This window comes from Carcharodon carcharias, chromosome 2, assembly GCF_017639515.1.
Source record: "Carcharodon carcharias isolate sCarCar2 chromosome 2, sCarCar2.pri, whole genome shotgun sequence".
Taxonomy (NCBI): Eukaryota; Metazoa; Chordata; class Chondrichthyes; order Lamniformes; family Lamnidae; genus Carcharodon; species Carcharodon carcharias.
This window is the reverse complement of record NC_054468.1, coordinates 64,011,160-64,029,268: the sequence shown is the minus strand read 5'-3', so window position 1 is coordinate 64,029,268 and position 18,109 is coordinate 64,011,160. Positions and strand designations below refer to the sequence as shown.

The window sequence follows — 18,109 nt, the reverse complement described above, 5'->3', positions numbered from 1 at the left end:
GCTTTGCCGCCTGTACACCCTAGCAGCAGGATAGTGGCGTCTTCTGTGGCCCCTTCCACCTTGGTCCACCTCTTAGTCCTGCACCTGACCTCCCAAAGGTGGCTTCCCTGGAGACTGAATGTGCACTCCTGGCCTCCTCCCCTTTCTAGCCCTCCCTTCCTCCTCAGGGAGCTGCCTCCAGTGGACATGCTAGAACCCATTCCCAGGCTAAGGGAAGGCTTCCTGAAACTTGCAGGCCCAGAAAAGATTCCTCACAGCAGAGTGCTGACCTGAAGGTTGAGAGTCCAGACAAAGCAGCTGGTATGCGTTTTGAAGTACTGCAGATCATGCAGGCAAGTTTCAAAAACTTAAAAAAATACTTGACTGCGCACACTCGCAACCCCAGTGAGCCCTCTTATCCCGCCCGTGGATGAGGTTAATACAAGTTTGTCCTGCCCACTTATCTGTTGCGCCTATGCGCCGACCCAAAGATTGCATGGGCGCCAAAAAATCGGCATCAATTGGTGAGTCAAGGACCTTAAGTGGCCAATTAATTAATGGTGGGCGCGCGTCAGACATCATCACTCGCCTGCCCAGCCAAATATTGCAATGGTGCGTGGTGACATCAGGACACTCACCCGACGTTGCCGCACGCCATTTTACTCATGGACATGCAGGGCACGACAATGGGAAAATTCTGCCCTATATCTCTATTTATAAAGCCAAGTATGCCACATACCATATGTCCTGCCACCTTCAAAAATTGTATATGCACACTCCTTGTCTCACTGTTCCCACATTCCCCTTGAAATAGAATCAATTATATTGTCTAACCTCATTCTTCCAACCAAAATAAATCATTTTTCACTGTTATGCATTAAATTTCATCTGCCTTGTGGCTTCCCAATTTCAATAACCAATGTACTTCTTCATGTCATCTAGAAACTTTGAAATTGTGCAACGTATACTCAAGTCCAGGTTATTAATAAGTATCAAAGGATGGTAGTGGTGGTGAGAAGCAGGGAGGAGTGATGCTGCACATTTCCCTCCAGTCTGCAAAACAGCCATTCGTCATTACTCTAAAGCTTTCTGTCCTTTCACCACTTTGGATCCAGACAGCCAGTGACCTTTTAATCCAATGGGCTTCCATTTTATTATGTGCTACTTTAGAAGCACCTTTTAAATATGTGCCTTAGTTATCTGGTGGATGGTTGAAAGACCCTTGAGAGAGTGTGCTTGGAGACTCCTGGTCTGCTGATATTAATCATGAACGCATCACTGTCAGTGTACTTCACCAATTAGGGGTGGGGGAGGGGGGGGTAAAATTCAACAAGGATGCAAAAACCAGTGGTAGTAGAGTAATTGCCTGTCTGCCTATTCTACCCAATTTTCCTTTCAGTGATTCATTCCATCTGCTGTGACTGAAATAGCATTATTTGGTATTAAAAATCACTGTAATTTCTGCAAAGTTTCTCCTGATCTTCCACCTTCAGGTCATCAGAAGATTGGCAGAAACTCTGGAGAAAGCCCAGTTTACTAGTTGTGTCAAGGAATCCTTCGATCTTATGCTGAAGTTATGTCTGGAGATTGGGAAAACCCCTGCAGAAACGTTACCACAATGTTTGCACAGCAGTCTTCCTTTTGTATAGCGAGTGATGGGGTTAAATTAAACAATTACTAAAGCCCAGCTTATTTCTAGTAATTAAACTTGGTATAAAATGTCAAGAGGTAACGATAGTTTTTACATTCAGATCCCTTATAGTTTCTGAAATTATCGAAAATAAATGAACAGCTTAATATTATCTACATCCTCTTTAATCTCAGTTCTTTTGAGTTGAGGAAAAAACTCATTAAATACAAAGCCCTTATTAATTGGGATAAGGCTTGAATTACATTTAATTCCACATGCCACATCTGGGAGAATGTGAGTTCCTTTCCTTTGTCTTGTTCTTCTAAATTCTATGGGAAGAATTTTTCAGTCGGCGAGCGGGTGTGGGGCCCGCTCAGTGACACATAAAATGACGCGCAGTGATGTCAGGCGGCCGTCCTGACGTCAGTGTGCGTCATTTAGATTGTCAGTTTGGCGGGCGCTCAGCTGTGTTGGCTGTGCACCTGCTGAACTGTCAAAGGCTTATTAAGGCCATTTAGAAAGTAATTGAAGTTGTTAAGAATGTTGCCCGTCCAACCCTAAGGTTGGTGGGCAGCTGAAGAGCCCAGGTGGCCTTCGCTTTTTCATGAAACCTCATCCACGGGCGGGATGAGGTTTCATGAAGGGTTTATTAATTAAATAAAACTTTTTGAAAAAATTATTGGACATGTCCCAGCCCAGTGACAATTTTTTTTTCCTTTACTAAATTTTTCAGAACTTAAGCTAATCTTCCTGAGGCACCTCTGAGCCTCAGGGAGATTTCTGTGCTCTTTCGGGAATCCCCACGCCCACACAGGGAGAGCTCAGCGCTTCCGGGTGTGCATCACGCTGGGCGGGCCTTAATTAGCTCACCCATGTAAAATGGTGGTACGCACCCGATCGGCACGCTCACTTCCGCCCACTCCCATACAACCCCCTGCGATGGGGGGAAAATTCAGCCCTATAAGTTATGCTTCAACAGAATATTGCAGCAGCTCTGATATGAAGCCTGGTGAAAGCTATTACTGATTTACAACACACAGATATAACCAGTGGCATCTTCACCTGATACACTTAATAACGTTGGTTTTGCATTTAATTTAACCCTATAAGGATTTTGATGGGGTTTCTACACTAAATTTCAAAATGTCTTCTTGCAATTTCTGCAGATGATATTTTTCTATGTAAAAAAATCAATTAAATTTGCAATGAAACACATCCATAAGGAAATGCTGTTACTTGCTATCTAATGAGTTTTGAAATGGACAGTCTCTTAAGAAACATGTAAGAAACCATTTATAAAATGACAATAAAGGTTATCTGGCTGTGAAGTATTTTATTTTAGCAAGGAGAAGACTTTGATATTAGGTACTATAGATAATACTGTGCTAACCTGTTACAGCAGAACAGCTGCAACATTTCAGCAGATGCACAATTACATAGCTGAAATTGCCTGCACTGATGGGACCGGTGGGTATAAAGTCTGCTGACAATCAGATGAGTGATCAAATATGGCTGCATCCACTGTCAACAAAGTAGATGAAACAAGAATTTATTGTACACCTTCTTCTCTCAATAACAATGTAGATTTCCACACCTTCCAAGAAGGAATAAGCTTCGAGATATTCAGCTGTGGAGTGAGGTATTGTGAGAATAATGTTTGCTGTATATTTCATCCAAGAAAATCCCAAGTAACAGTTGGCACATTTTACGAGTTGGTAGTAAATAGCTCACTGGAATAATATCTCCGCACTTGTTAAAATCAGATGTATGCTTGTGAAATAGGCAACAGACATGCTGTTGGGATGCCAAGCTTGGTGATGTAATAAAATTCTCTCTTTATTCCCTCAGTCATTTGTTTCTCATAGTTGTTACATTGTACAGGAAAAGGCGACTATCCTGCCAGCAAAACAAAATGTACTGAAAGGATAGATGTTATCTGCCTTCAGTTGCAGATACATTTGCAAATCTGTATGAGAAATACAAAGCTAATTACATCCTTGTCACAGTAACTCATTGTGGGTTTTTTTTTCTAACCATGGAAGAATTCACAAAACTGCTGTAACTACATTGCTTTTAATAAAAATTAATACAATTTGAAACTAGTGGTGGGAAGGCGGTGGGGGGGGGGGGGGGGTGGGGGGTGGGGTGCGGTTGGAGTCTGAAAACAACATGTAAAATTTACCGTTTCAAAACCTTACAACTGTACTATATCATTTTTTTTCTCATCCAGCCAGAGGGGTAAGTCAAAGAAGCACAGAGTGGCATTTGTGATGAATTTTGACAAGTTTGTTTTGTGATTTGAGTATGGTTTTCATTACAAAGAACTAAATCCTATACAAATACCACCCTAAAGTAGAATTGACCTTTAAAAGACATGTCTACCGAGTTGAAAACCCAGGGGAAAGGCTCCCTGGATAAGAACCCTGAATAGGAAAGTGGCTGTGTTTGATGAATTATTTTTTATTTATGAATAGATTTTAGTAAAGTGACAGGTGAAAACATGCTGCACTGAAAACCTCAAAATGAATGGCATCTATATCAGATAGGAGTGCAAGTTTTGCTCTAAATATGTTAACACACGTTGCCTTATAAAATTATATTTACTAATTAGAAATATATAATTATGACAACATGTAAAGAGAATTCAGCTGAAATACTACTTATTTAAAAACGAGGTTGAACCATGAGTCACGGTCAGTGGCACGTTCCAGCCTGCACTGTCTTCCCTTGGGATCCTAATTTCTCTGTAATTTAGTGTCACAACTGCAAAATAATTTGCTGATTATGCCCATGCTGTGTATCATAAGATACTATTATTCTACACTGATGATGTCAAAATTCCATTTCAGTCTCTGAGACAGTGTGTTATTCATTTATTTTTAAAGTGATCTGGTTTGAAATATGGATTTAAATGAGCGAAGATTATAATTTAATAGCAGAGTTCAAAATGATGCAAGGCTGAAAATTAATTTAGGCATTATTCTATTCGTTTGTTGCATGTGAAAAATTTCATAAGAATGGAGGGCACATATATTACATGATTTCATTGTGAACTAAAAAATTGCCCCCATAGTGAAGTGGCTGGTTAGTGTTTTAGTGATAGATCTCTGCAATGATGTTGTTGAGGTCCTTGATGCCAATATAATTGTTCTTTAAATTTAACCCAAACAATTCTATGATCTTTCCATTTCAGACGTGCAGTGCATCGAGAATGCTGATTCTTAACCAGCATTGAAGCAACAGCTTTGGTTTGCTTTGATTTGGTCAGGTTTGATTGCTGGAATCTGCTGCATCAGATGTACTGCCCAATTGGAGCCACTCGGTACAACTGAGGAGCACTGCAACAGTTGACTAAGACTAAGAGTGACAGAAATATAACTTTATAATCTATAAATGAAGCCCTGCAGACCATTTCAAACATCAGGATGGCACTGCAGGTAGTAGCTAAAGTCAACGTGGCCTAATTTTTTATGATTCATGATCATTCCAGGCAAGAGCTATGATATATGTGTTGTCAGCATGTTTGCTTTACACTGATCTATCATGGAGGCAATAGTTACCTCAATTCACTGGGCCAACAATTTCATTTCTTTTCCAATGGACAAATAGCATTGACAGAATTCATCAGCTAGGTTTCTCAAGTGTGCAGAGGCTGAAGTCAATAGCTGCATATTTGTTGCCATTCAGACTCCTGCGTACAACATGAGGTTGTTCATGAACTACTAGGGCTTTCACCGAATTAGCATGCCATAGTAAATGATCATTAGCACATAATTGTGTTACCCAGGGAGCCTACATGATGTCTTCATTTTAAAGCAATCCTCTGTGTCACCCATTGATTCAAAGGATTGGAAGCATGGGTGCCTGGAAGCTAAAGGCACCCGATGCAGTCATTGAAACTTTTGTACCATTCATGTACAGAAACACAATGTAGGTTCAGTGTGGCATTTGCAGCTAAATGAATGATCCTTCATATTATGATTGGGATTCTGAAGAAGTGTTTCAGAGATCTGGACCGATAAGGAGAGACCCTATAGTACAGTCCCCTCAGGAATGACATGTATTCAGCATGTGTACAACTTCACTCTGCAAATAGGTCTCACTGCAGACAAAAAATAATCTTCAGCAGAGCACAGGCTAAAAGGGACAAAGAAGAACCAGGTGTGGAACCACTGTGTAGCAAGGAAGATGATGTAACAATACATGACACATCTTTCTTCCAAGTAGGCATGACAAATTGTCCCTTTAAACCCCATCATTCCATTTCTGTCTTTGTGCCTTTTCCATATGATCTTGCCTGACACTTTCATGCCCTTTTGCTATGGTCACACTGCCTACTAATACTGAAACATAAATACTCTTGCATAAATGATAACTTGCACTTATCTATATGAGAGTGAATATTGTCAGTGTGATTTGACAGAGTGCTTTCCCTTGAGCCTGTTGTACTAATGTGGTATGGAATATCTATCCTACTCTTCACTGATTCACTAATAGGAGTACATGTGTGTGATTTCACTGTTGACACAAGACTACCATTTTCTCTGGACCCAGAGGGCTCTGCATTGGAGTCCGGCATGTCCAGTTCTCTCTTAGCTCTCAGGACCAGCATTATTTCTGCCGCATCTACTGTCATTTGTGCAGAGGTACTTGACAGCCACCAGGGGAACGGTCAGGATAGCCAACTGCGCAATTTATGATTAAGACGTGCATTCTCCGAAGATTGGGAGCTTTCTCAATATGTCCATTGACTTTTTGAGAGTAGAACATTGGCCATCTATGAGAACTGTGAGTACTTAGCTTAATGTTGGCTTATTCATTCTGCAAGGACATTGAAACGAGCAAAGAATGAATCTGGGAGGTTGGTTTTCATGCAGAAACAATCCAGTAAGAAAGCTGACTACATTTCATATGCACTATGACAACTGGCTGTTATGTATATCGATCTTTCCAAATTACTTGAATGCTCAGCTTAAGATGTGTTGTCATAGAATCTCTGCAAGTCTGTTGGATACATGTGACACTGTTGACTTTGTTGGTGCCTCTTAATCCACGATGATCTAGGTATATCCAACTGAAAATTATAACATTAGGGATTTTAGTGCAGTATTCATAGAACTAAACTAACAAACACAGTCATGAATGTGAAACTGAATTCAATAAATCTGGTCATTTGTGAAGTAGCACCAGAGAAATTAGCATGAAAGTTGTTAGTTTTTTGTCAGAATCCAACTGGTTCATTCATATCCTTCAGCAAAGGGAGCTTGCAACTCTCTCTGATTTGGCCTGCATTTGACTTCAGTCCCACATTGCATGGTTGGCTCTTGATGCCCTCTAAGGTGGCCTGGCAAGTCAAGCAGTTGTTAACAATTACTGCAAAGTACAAAATTAAGGGAAAATAATTGGATGGATCCATTTTCAATAGCCCAGGCATTGATCAAGGCCAAATCAACCCTGCAAGATCCTCCTCACTAACATGTGGGGACAGGTGTCCAATTTGGAAGAGCTATCACCCAGACTTGTCAAGTAACAGCTTGACATGGTCATCCTAGAATCAGTTGTATCAACCAAAATTCCACAATTGTCCATCGCCACCTCAAAAATGTCGACTGAATAATTGTAATCAGTCTCCTCCTGAGGTCATAGATGCCAGTGTCAGTTTGATTCAATGCACTCAGTATCAAAAGGAAGCTAATGTACTGGCTAGAAGAGCAAGGGCGAAACTGGGTACTCATAATTAGTGACTCCCCTAATGACCCCTAAAAGCCTAAACACCATCTACAGAGTTTATGTTTGGAGTGTGATGGAACATCACCATTTGTCTGAATGGCAGAGCAGTAAAGAAGCTTGAAGGAGCTGTTTTCTTAACCAGCATCCCTGTTGTTAGAACCAGTATCTGCCCTCTATCAGTGGCACACTAATGCAGCATGTACTATATATTGAATGCACTGTAGCAACTCACCTAGTTTATCACAAAAGCACCTCCCAGCCCCATGACCTCCGCCACTGAGAAGGATAAAAGCAATATTGTCAGAACACTATCACCTCGAAGTTCCCCTGCAAGTCACACCATCCAGAATTTGACCTATATTGCCATTTTCTCATCAAAAGTAAATCAGTATCCTATCATTCTCTATTAATGATTATTGTGCAAACACCACCAACACAAGGATCACAGTCATTCAAGGAGAAACCCACCCTTCTTAGCAACAAGAGATAGGCAATAAATGTGGCCCTGCCATTGCCATTATACATAAGAAAGCATAATTTGTTTTTAAACTTGAACTGTGGTTTCTATTTTTTAACTCAGTTTCCTTGCATATATTATTATAATTCATTGTAACTGTCAAAGATACTATAATGTATCAAATGACATTGGATTTTGAAAATGACCTTTCACAGATTAATAGCTAATGGATCCCTAACATGTATGATGTTGATTTTAATCCTACCCACCTAATGAAAACTGGACAGGTAGGCAATTAAAAACAATGCTCGCATTCATTGCAACCATGAAACTGTCAGAACCTTCTGGTGTTCACACATACTCAATATAAATGTGGAATCAAGAAGTTGATGTCAGTGATTCCCACATCTTGTGCTGTTGAAGTCCTCGCAGATAGAAATCTTAGAAATCACATTTGATTTCACTTTTTATATAATTAGTCTTGTTAAAAAAAGCCCTTGAAAAATGAAGGCTTTGTTGAATGCAGAGTAACTGGGTTTTTAACTACATAAATCATAATTACTGCTGAAAAAAACATCTCTGGCCCTGAAAATATAATTTTATATTTGGGGAACGTAAAATTTCTCCATTATGATAGAACCATCAATTTTATTTTTTTTTAAATAATTAAGCTTCTACCTTTATCCCATTTATATGTCCCAATCAGTATTTCACTCCCTGTAAAATGATTAAAAAGTGGAGGATAACCTGTGTTCTTTATTTCCTGGTTTGCTGTCTGTGAAAATTCTTGAATTTGTTTGGCTGCTTAGTCTACTTGGTGACATCGCTAGATGCCTGAGGTTCCCTATAGCTGATGCCAGAATGGAATTAAAGTCATTAAAGGTGAAATCCACACCACAGAGATGACAAGATCATTGTGGGCAGCTTTCTTTACAGTCAATAGCGAGCACCATCACTTTGCCACTGACAGCAAAATCCAGGCCAAACCAGGTATTTAGCCATTCAAAGCCTGACTGGTTCCAATATTAAACTGTATGGGCTGAATTTTGCCATCGGCAAGCAGGGGCCTGCTCACCGACGTGTAGAATGACGCGGAATGACATCGGGGGAGAACCCCCAACGTCATCCCGCCCCATTTAAATTTTCAGGAAGGTGGGGGCGCAGCCAAATCAGCTGTCCACCGGCCGACCTGTCAAGGGCCAACTGAGGCCATTGACAGGATCATTGAAACAATTAAAGGATCTGCTCATCCAACCTTAAGGTTGGCGGGCAGGCCAGGAGCCCCGGTGGCAAATAGAAAAATCATGAAACCTCATCCACCGGCCGGATGAGGTTTCATGTCGGGATTTAAGCAATTTAATAAAGTTTTAGTGTAATTTATGAATATGTCCCATCTCGGGTGACATTGTCACGTGAGGGGGACATGTTAAGGATTTTGTTTTTGTATTTTTAATGTTTTTAAAAGTGTCAGCGATCTCCCTGAGGTAGCGCTTAGTGTCAGGGAGATGTGCACTTTTCGTGCGCATGCGCGAAAGAGCGCACTCTCGCATTTGGGGAATCACCCCTGCCCACACAGGAAGCACATAGCACTTCCCGCTGGACGTCACGCTAAGCGGGCCTTAATTGGCCCACCCACGTAAAATGACGGTGGGGCCCGCTTCACCGGCAGGGATCGGCTTCCCGCTCCGGAGTTTGGGTTGGGCCCACTCACCCAACAGACAGAAAATTCTGCCTTATGATTTTGCCAGTGGATGAGGCTCCCGTCGAAACCAGCCTCACACATCATGAATGGGTCTGAGTTGGTACTTACCACTGTAGACGTGATTGATGTGAGATGCTTGGCTAAAGTAGCATATTATGTGCTTCCGCCTCCTGTTATTTGGGATCATGTAGGAGCAGCAGAACAGATTTTAGAATGGCATTAGGGCACTCTTGAGAAAGAGATTACTTGGCCAGACACTACAGTGCTGCAGTACATGCCTGCATGAGAGATTGAATGAGTGACTGACTAAGGAGATAAAGAATGAAAAGCAAAAGAAGGTATTAGCCATGAACTTTGGGGAGCCTATGACTGCTCTTCCTTCCACCTCCCTATTGCTTCAACATGCAGGCCTGACTTCTTCCTGTACAGAAGCTGTATTGCTGGCTACGTGCAACCTTTTACCACAAGCAGATCAAAAAGGGGGTGAGGCATTGCAATAAGAAATTTGAGACAAGGTGTGTGTTTCCCAAGTGCCAGTGAAGTAGCCAACTGAAATGAGTCTGGGACCATGCAACATCCTGCTGTTTTGCTGTTTGCCATACATAATATACCATGGAGTACATGCCTTGCCTTAGCAGCAAAATAAAGTGTCCCTTTAAAGCGTGAGTATGTCTGTGCATTTTGAATGTACATGAGAATTTGCATGGTACTGTGCATTTGCCTTGATTTGTGATGCTGCACCAAATTTATGGTGAAGTGCTGTTAAGCTGCATAGTACGGCAACATCATAAACTTGAGCACAGTGTTAACAGATCTTACCTTTGCAAGCTTAATACCAGCAAATTTGTCCTCACCTGCTTCCAGGTTCAGTGCATAGGTGGATTATGCATCATTGACTTTTTCTGACAGGTTTATCCAGGTTGTTCTTAAGCAACCACGTGACTAAAGCTTCAAACTGCACAACATGGTTTTCAGGGGCCACCTGCTGCAGAACACCCAAAGCAGCTTTGTTGTCTTGAGGTGGATTGCACTACTTCACACAGCCTGATTTTCTTTCTCATTGACTTCGTACAAGGTTTATAACAAGCACTCCTACTCCTTCTGGCCCACAAAGAAAGCTAAGTAAAATTAAAACCACTTACCTTGATGGGCCTCTTCTGGCCCTCGATGCACTCCCAACAGATTTTACCTGGTAAGCATGACACCACAGTCTCAGGCTAAAATTGTATTCAGGTTCTGGTGACTGTGTGAAAGGAAAGCTTCAGAGCTAACCTAGGTGACAAAGCTTATGAGACTGGAACAAGACATATCACTGAAGCATTGCTGCTAATCAATGATAACTTGGTCAGGACATCCTTTTTGATGCCTTTCGCTGATAAAGAGACCCTATTGCCTCATATCTCTATGGAACATGGCCTATGGTATGTGCCAATTGTAGGGAGAAGGTAGCTCAGGGTACATACTGAGACTATTTCTTTATGTGAGGGGAACTATAACAGGTGAGAAATGGTGCAAGATTCATAGATAAAGCAGTATGATATCATTCTAAGGAAATCCTTGACCCTAATTTCTTTTTCTCTGAGAAAGGAGGCAGCATTTTCCTGTTGGCAAGTGGGGGGGCGGGGCCTGCTCACCGATGCATAAAATGATGCGCGGTGACGTCAGGCGGGCATCCCGACATCACCACATGTCATTTAGATTTTCAGTTCGGCGGGCGCGCAGCCAACTCGGTTGCTTGCCCGCCAAACTGTCAAAGGCCTATTAAGGCCATTTAAAACCTAATTAACTCAATTTAATGAGCTGCCCGTCCAACCTTAAGGTTGGCAGGCAGGCGAAGAGCCCAGGCGGCCGTCGCATTTTTCATGAAACCTCATCCTACCATGGATGAGGTTTCAAGTGTTTTAAAATCGAATAAAAATTTATACATTTATCGTTTGACATGTCCCAGGTCATGTGATAGTGTCACATGAGGGGACATGTTTTAAAAGTTTTAAAGACCTTAATTTAAAAGTTTAACAGAGAAAGAAATATCGTGCATGCGCGAAAGAGCGCAGGGAGCCACTCAGGGAATCCCCCCCGCCAGCACAGGGAGCGCTTAGTGCTTCCGGGTGTGCATCATGATGGGCGGGCCTTAATTGGCCCGCCCACGTAAAATGGCGGTGTGGACCCGATCGGGGGGCGCTGATTGATTTCGTGCCTGACCCCACATAACCCCCCTGACAGGGAAAAACTTCTGACCCAGGAGAAAGAATCAGGGCCCATTGAAGTCAAAACCAGTAAACAGAATGAAATCAGTTATTCTGGACTGATTAGCTCATATTAAAGTTAATATGATAACATGATAATCATAAAAGGAAGGAAATTAGGAAGGGTGGTACGGAGTTCCAAATTTTGAGATCCTGGAAATGAGTAAGTTGCAGTATGTGATGAGATTTGAAGGTAAAAATAACAATCCCAGTCTTGCAGTGGGAAGCTGCATTCAAATTAACAGTAGAGGTCAAGTATAGGGCTGTAACACTGCCAGATTGATTGGCTGACCTGCACTTCCTTGACAGTTCCCTGTTCGAATTGCAGCAGTGTTGTGTCTACCATTTGATTTTGGCAGTGTAGATGCAACCAGAGGAGTGTGTAACTGAGACATAGGAGTAACAAGAGGGCACAAAGGAAGATGGCTGTGGTTGTTGGAGGTCAGTCATCTCAGCTCCAGGACATCAAAGGAGGAATTCTTCAGGGTAGTGTCCTCGGCCCAACCATCTTCAGCTGCTTCATCAATGTCATTCCTTCCATCATAAGGTCAGAAGTGGGGATGTTTGCTGATGATTGCATGATGTTCAGCATTATTCATGACTTCTCAGATACTGAAGCAGTCTATGTCCAAATGCAGCAAGACTTGAACAATATCCAGACTTAGGCTGACAAGTGGCAAGTAACATTCACACGACAGAATTGTCAGGCAATTACTATCTCCAACAAGAGAGAATCCAATCATCGCCCCTTGATATTTAATGGCATTACTATCACTGAATCCCCTGCTATCACATCCTGGGGGGGTTACCATTGACCAGAAACTGAACTGGACTAGCCATATAAAAACTGTGGCTACAAGAGCAGTTAATAGGTTTGGAATCGTGCAATAAATAACTCACCTCCTGTCTCCCCAAATCCTGTCCACCATCTACAAGGCACAAGTCAGGACAGTGATAGAGTACTCCCCACTTGCCTAGATGAGTGCAGCTCCCACAACACACAAGAAGCTTGACACTGTCCAGGACAAAGCAGCCCGCTTGATTGGCACCACATCCACAAACATTCACACCCTCCACCACTGACGCACAGTAGCAGCAGTGTGTACCATGTACAAGATGCACTGCAGGGATTCACCAAGGCTCCTTCGACAGCACCTTCCAAACTCACGGCCACTACTATCTAGAAGGACAAGGGCAGCATATATGGGAACACCACAATCTGGAAGTTCCCCTCTAAGTCACTCACCATCCTGACAAGGAAATATATCGTCATTCCTTCATTGTCGATATATCAAAATCCTGGACCCCCCTTCCTAACAGCACTATAGGTGTACCTACAACAAATGGACTGCAGCGGCTCAAGAAGGCAGCTCACCACCACCGTCTCTAGGGCAACTAGGGATGGGCAATAAATGCTGGCCCAGCCAGCGAAGCTCACATCCCACGAATTAATATTTTGAAAAAAATCTGGAACATCACTGACCATTTGCTGCTGCTCCGTCAAATATAAAACAACAAATATTTTGTAGCCTGCTTTGAATAACCAAATTGAGTATTTCAAGTAGATTCACGATGTAAATCACATTTATCTGGATCAGTGACAGATTGCATTTTTTTCACCTAAACTGGGAAATTACAACGGGTAAATGAAAAACCTTGAAAAGAGATAGATACCCCACATGACTATGCGTATTATTTAAATACATTTCTCCCTTCTAATAGTCCCCAGCAATTGTGAATGCTCAGCGGTGATCTTTTCTTGTCATTCTCTTCAACAACAATGCTGTTTAACTGACAGCCAAGAGGATAAATGACTTAGAGCAGCAAATAACAACTCAATAATTTGAGACAGTATTTTTATGGAAACCGTGAAAGAAATTTTAGAAAACTAAACTTGGTTGGCAAAAAAGTGTCATTATTTGATGGTGCATTAGAAGGTTAGATTGATATTAAAGATTTTATTTTGATCATTGTTTTATTTTCATCACAGTAAGGCAAATGCAAATTATGAGATTACTGGAGGATGCTGCATTTTTACATGAGGCTACCAGTAAAGACAAACTGAGTGCCCTTGGGGCAAATGCTTTGTACATCAACAACAGCCTGAATCTTAATGCAAAACAAAAACAGAATTACCTGGAAAAACTCAGCAGGTCTGGCAGCATCGGCGGAGAAGAAAAGAGTTGACGTTTCGAGTCCTCATGACCCTTCGACAGAACTTGAGTTCGAGTCCAGGAAAGAGCTGAAATATAAGCTGGTTTAAGGTGTGTGTGTGGGGGGCGGAGAGATAGAGAGACAGAGAGGTGGAGGGGGTTGGTGTGGTTGTAGCGACAAACAAGCAGTGATAGAAGCAGATCATCAAAAGATGTCAACAACAATAGTACAATAGAACACATAGGTGTTAAAGTTAAAGTTGGTGATATTATCTAAACGAATGTGCTAATTAAGAATGGATGGTAGGGCACTCAAGGTATAGCTCTAGTGGGTTTTTTTTTATATATTTTATATAATGGAAATAGGTGGGAAAAGGAAAATCTTTATAATTTATTGGGAAAAAAAAAAAGGGGGTAACAGAAATGGGGTGGGGATGGGGGAGGGGACTCACGACCTAAAGTTGTTGAATTCAATATTCAGTCCGGAAGGCTGTAAAGTCCCTAGTCGGAAGATGAGGTGTTGTTCCTCCAGTTTGCGTTGGGCTTCACTGGAACAATGCAGCAAGCCAAGGACAGACATGTGGGCAAGAGAGCAGGGTGGAGTGTTAAAATGGCAAGCGACAGGGAGGTTTGGGTCATTCTTGCGGACAGACCGCAGGTGTTCTGCAAAGCGGTCGCCCAGTTTACGTTTGGTCTCTCCAATGTAGAGGAGACCACATTGGGAGCAACGAATGCAGTAGACTAAGTTGGGGGAAATGCAAGTGAAATGCTGCTTCACTTGAAAGGAGTGTTTGGGTCCTTGGACGGTGAGGAGAGAGGAAGTGAAGGGGCAGGTGTTGCATCTTTTGCGTGGGCAAGGGGTTGTGCCATAGGAGGGGGTTGAGGAGTAGGGGGTGGTGGAGGAGTGGACCAGGGTGTCCCGGAGGGAGCGATCCCTACGGAATGCCGATAAGGGGGGTGAAGGGAAGATGTGTTTGGTAGTGGCATCATGCTGGAGTTGGCGGAAATGGCGGAGGATGATCCTTTGAATGCGGAGGCTGGTGGGGTGATAAGTGAGGACAAGGGGGACCCTATCATGTTTCTGGGAGGGAGGAGAAGGAGTGAGGGCGGATGCGCGGGAGATGGGCCGGACACGGTTGAGGGCCCTGTCAACGACCGTGGGTGGAAAACCTCGGTTAAGGAAGAAGGAGGACATGTCAGAGGAACTGTTTTTGAATGTAGCATCATCGGAACAGATGCGACGGAGGCGAAGGAACTGAGAGAATGGGATGGAGTCCTTACAGGAAGTGGGGTGTGAGGAGCTGTAGTCGAGATAGCTGTGGGTGTCGGTGGGTTTGTAATGGATATTGGTGGACAGTCTATCACCAGAGATTGAGACAGAGAGGTCAAGGAAGGGAAGGGAAGTGTCAGAGATGGACCACGTGAAAATGATGGAGGGGTGGAGATTGGAAGCAAAATTAATAAATTTTTCCAAGTCCTGACGAGAGCATGAAGCAGCACCGAAATAATCATCGATGTACCGGAGAAAGAGTTGTGGAAGGGGGCCGGAGTAGGACTGCAACAAGGAATGTTCCACATACCCCATAAAGAGACAGGCATAGCTGGGGCCCATGCGGGTACCCATAGCCACACCTTTTATTTGGAGGAAGTGAGAGGAGTTGAAGGAGAAATTGTTCAGCGTGAGAACAAGTTCAGCCAGACGGAGGAGAGTAGTGGTGGATGGGGATTGTTCGGGCCTCTGTTCGAGGAAGAAGCTAAGGGCCCTCAGACCATCCTGGTGGGGGATGGAGGTGTAGAGGGATTGGACGTCCATGGTGAAGAGGAAGCGGTAGGGGCCAGGGAACTGGAAATTGTTGATGTGACGTAAGGTGTCAGAGGAATCACGGATGTAGGTGGGAAGGGACTGGACAAGGGGAGAGAGAAGGGAGTCAAGATAACGAGAAATGAGTTCTGTGGGGCAGGAGCAAGCTGAGACGATCGGTCTACCGGGGCAGTTCTGTTTGTGGATTTTGGGTAGGAGATAGAAGCGGGCCGTCCGAGGTTGGGCAACTATCAGGTTGGAAGCTGTGGGAGGGAGATCCCCAGAGGAGATGAGGTCAGTGACAGTCCTGGAAACAATGGCTTGATGTTCAGTGGTGGGGTCATGGTCCAGGGAGAGGTAGGAGGAAGTGTCTGCGAGTTGACGCTCAGCCTCCGCGTGGTAGAGGTCAGTGCGCCAGACAACAACAGCACCACCCTTGTCAGCGGGTTTGATGACAATGTCAGGGTTGGACCTGAGAGAATGGAGTGCAGTAAGTTCAGAGAGAGACAGGTTAGAATGGGTGAGAGGAGCAGAGAAATTGAGACGACTAATGTCGCGCCGACAGTTCTCAATGAAAAGATCGAGAGAAGGTAAGAATCCAGAGGGAGGGGTCCAGGTGGAGGGAGAATATTGAAGATGGGTAAAAGGATCCGTTGAACTGGGAGAGGACTCCTGCCCAAAGAAGTGAGCCCGGAGACGAAGACGGCGGAAGAAGAGTTCAGTATCATGCCGAGCCCGAAATTCATTGAGGTGAGGGCGTAAGGGTATGAAACTAAGTCCTTTGCTGAGCACTGAACGTTCAGCATCGGAGAGGGGAAGGTCAGGGGGTATAGTGAATACACGGCTGGGGTTGGGATTGGAAGATGGGGTGGGGACGGAGGGACAGGCAGGGGTGGAGGGTCCTAGATGGGTGTTGGTGTCGATGAGTTGTTGGAGCTTGCGTTCCTTAGCACTTGAGAGAAAGAGAAAAAGTTTCTTGTTGAGGCGTCGGATGAGCCGAAGGATAAAATGAAACTGGGGGCACGCGCAGCTTTGAAAAAGGGTACGGCGGTGCTGCTGGAGGGAGAGGTCGAGTGTGTTCATATGGCGGCGCATGGCACTGAGAGTGGATTTCAGAATGTGACGGGAACAGCAGTCCGAGAAACGTTTTATGTCCCGGAGATACCTGTAGTCCTGGGTGGGTTATCTTTTGATGATCTGCTTCTATCACTGCTTGTTTGTCGCTACAACCACACCAACCCCCTCCACCTCTCTGTCTCTCTATCTCTCCGCCCCCCACACACACACCTTAAACCAGCTTATATTTCAGCTCTTTCCTGGACTTGAACTCAAGTTCTGTCGAAGGGTCATGAGGACTCGAAACGTCAACTCTTTTCTTCTCCGCCGATGCTGCCAGACCTGCTGAGTTTTTCCAGGTAATTCTGTTTTTGTTTTGGATTTCCAGCATCCGCAGTTTTTTTGTTTGAATCTTAATGCACATGGATCTGCATTACCTGCTTGATGTTTTTATTTTAAATGTCCTCAAAAGTGGAGCATTTTAGAGCTAGACTCATGAATTACATACCAATTCCAGACAATTATTTTCATGTTTGCTTTACAGTAGGGTGGATTATGGCTAGCTATTCTCATTTTGGAGGATAAAATGGCTACAACATAATGAAAAACAATATAGCTATGTTGCTGAAAAATATGAAGACAGATTCAAATCTCTAGAACAGAGTAAAATGAGAAATGACCTGATAGAGGACTTTGAAATTATGAATGGGGTAGACTTAGACAAAATGTTTCCACTTGTAAGGGAGTTCAAAACTGGAGGCCACAGTATAAGTCACTAAAAAACCCAATAAGGCATTCAGGAGAAACTTGCTTACTCAGAGGGGAGAATTTTTCCTATGGTGGGCGGGCTGGGTGGGAGCGGGCGAGGGAAGGCGTGGAGCCAATCACCGCCTGGAATTGGCTAAGCACCACCATTTTACGTGGGCGGGCCAAATAAGGCTCTTTCATGCCTACGCGCAAAAGAACGCAGCAATCTCTCTGAGACACGGAGCTGCCTCAAGGAGATTAAGTAGATAATAAAACTTTTCTAAAAATAAAGTAAAAATTTATTTAAACATGTGACAGATAGGCCATTGACAGTTCGGCGGGTGCGCAGCCACCTCTGGCTTGCGGCCGCTGAATGAAATATTGAAATGATGCGCAATGACGTCGGGACGCACGCTGAATGTAATCTCACATCATTTTACACATCAGTGTATCGGGCCTGCCCCACATGCCGATGGCAATATTCTGCCCAGAGGGTAGAGAGAATGTGGAGCTTACTACCATAAGAAGTAGTTGAGACAATTAGCATAAATGCATTTAAACGGAAACTTGATAAGTACAATAGGGAGAAAGAACTAGCAGGACATGTT

General features: G+C 43.4%; 1 protein-coding gene across 1 annotated transcript in view; it reads left to right on the top strand.

Moving 5' to 3' along the window:
- The window catches only part of schip1 (schwannomin interacting protein 1), an 871,502-nt gene that overhangs the window by 571,329 nt on the left and 282,064 nt on the right, over positions 1-18,109 (top strand). The gene's annotated exons all lie outside the window — the stretch shown is intronic.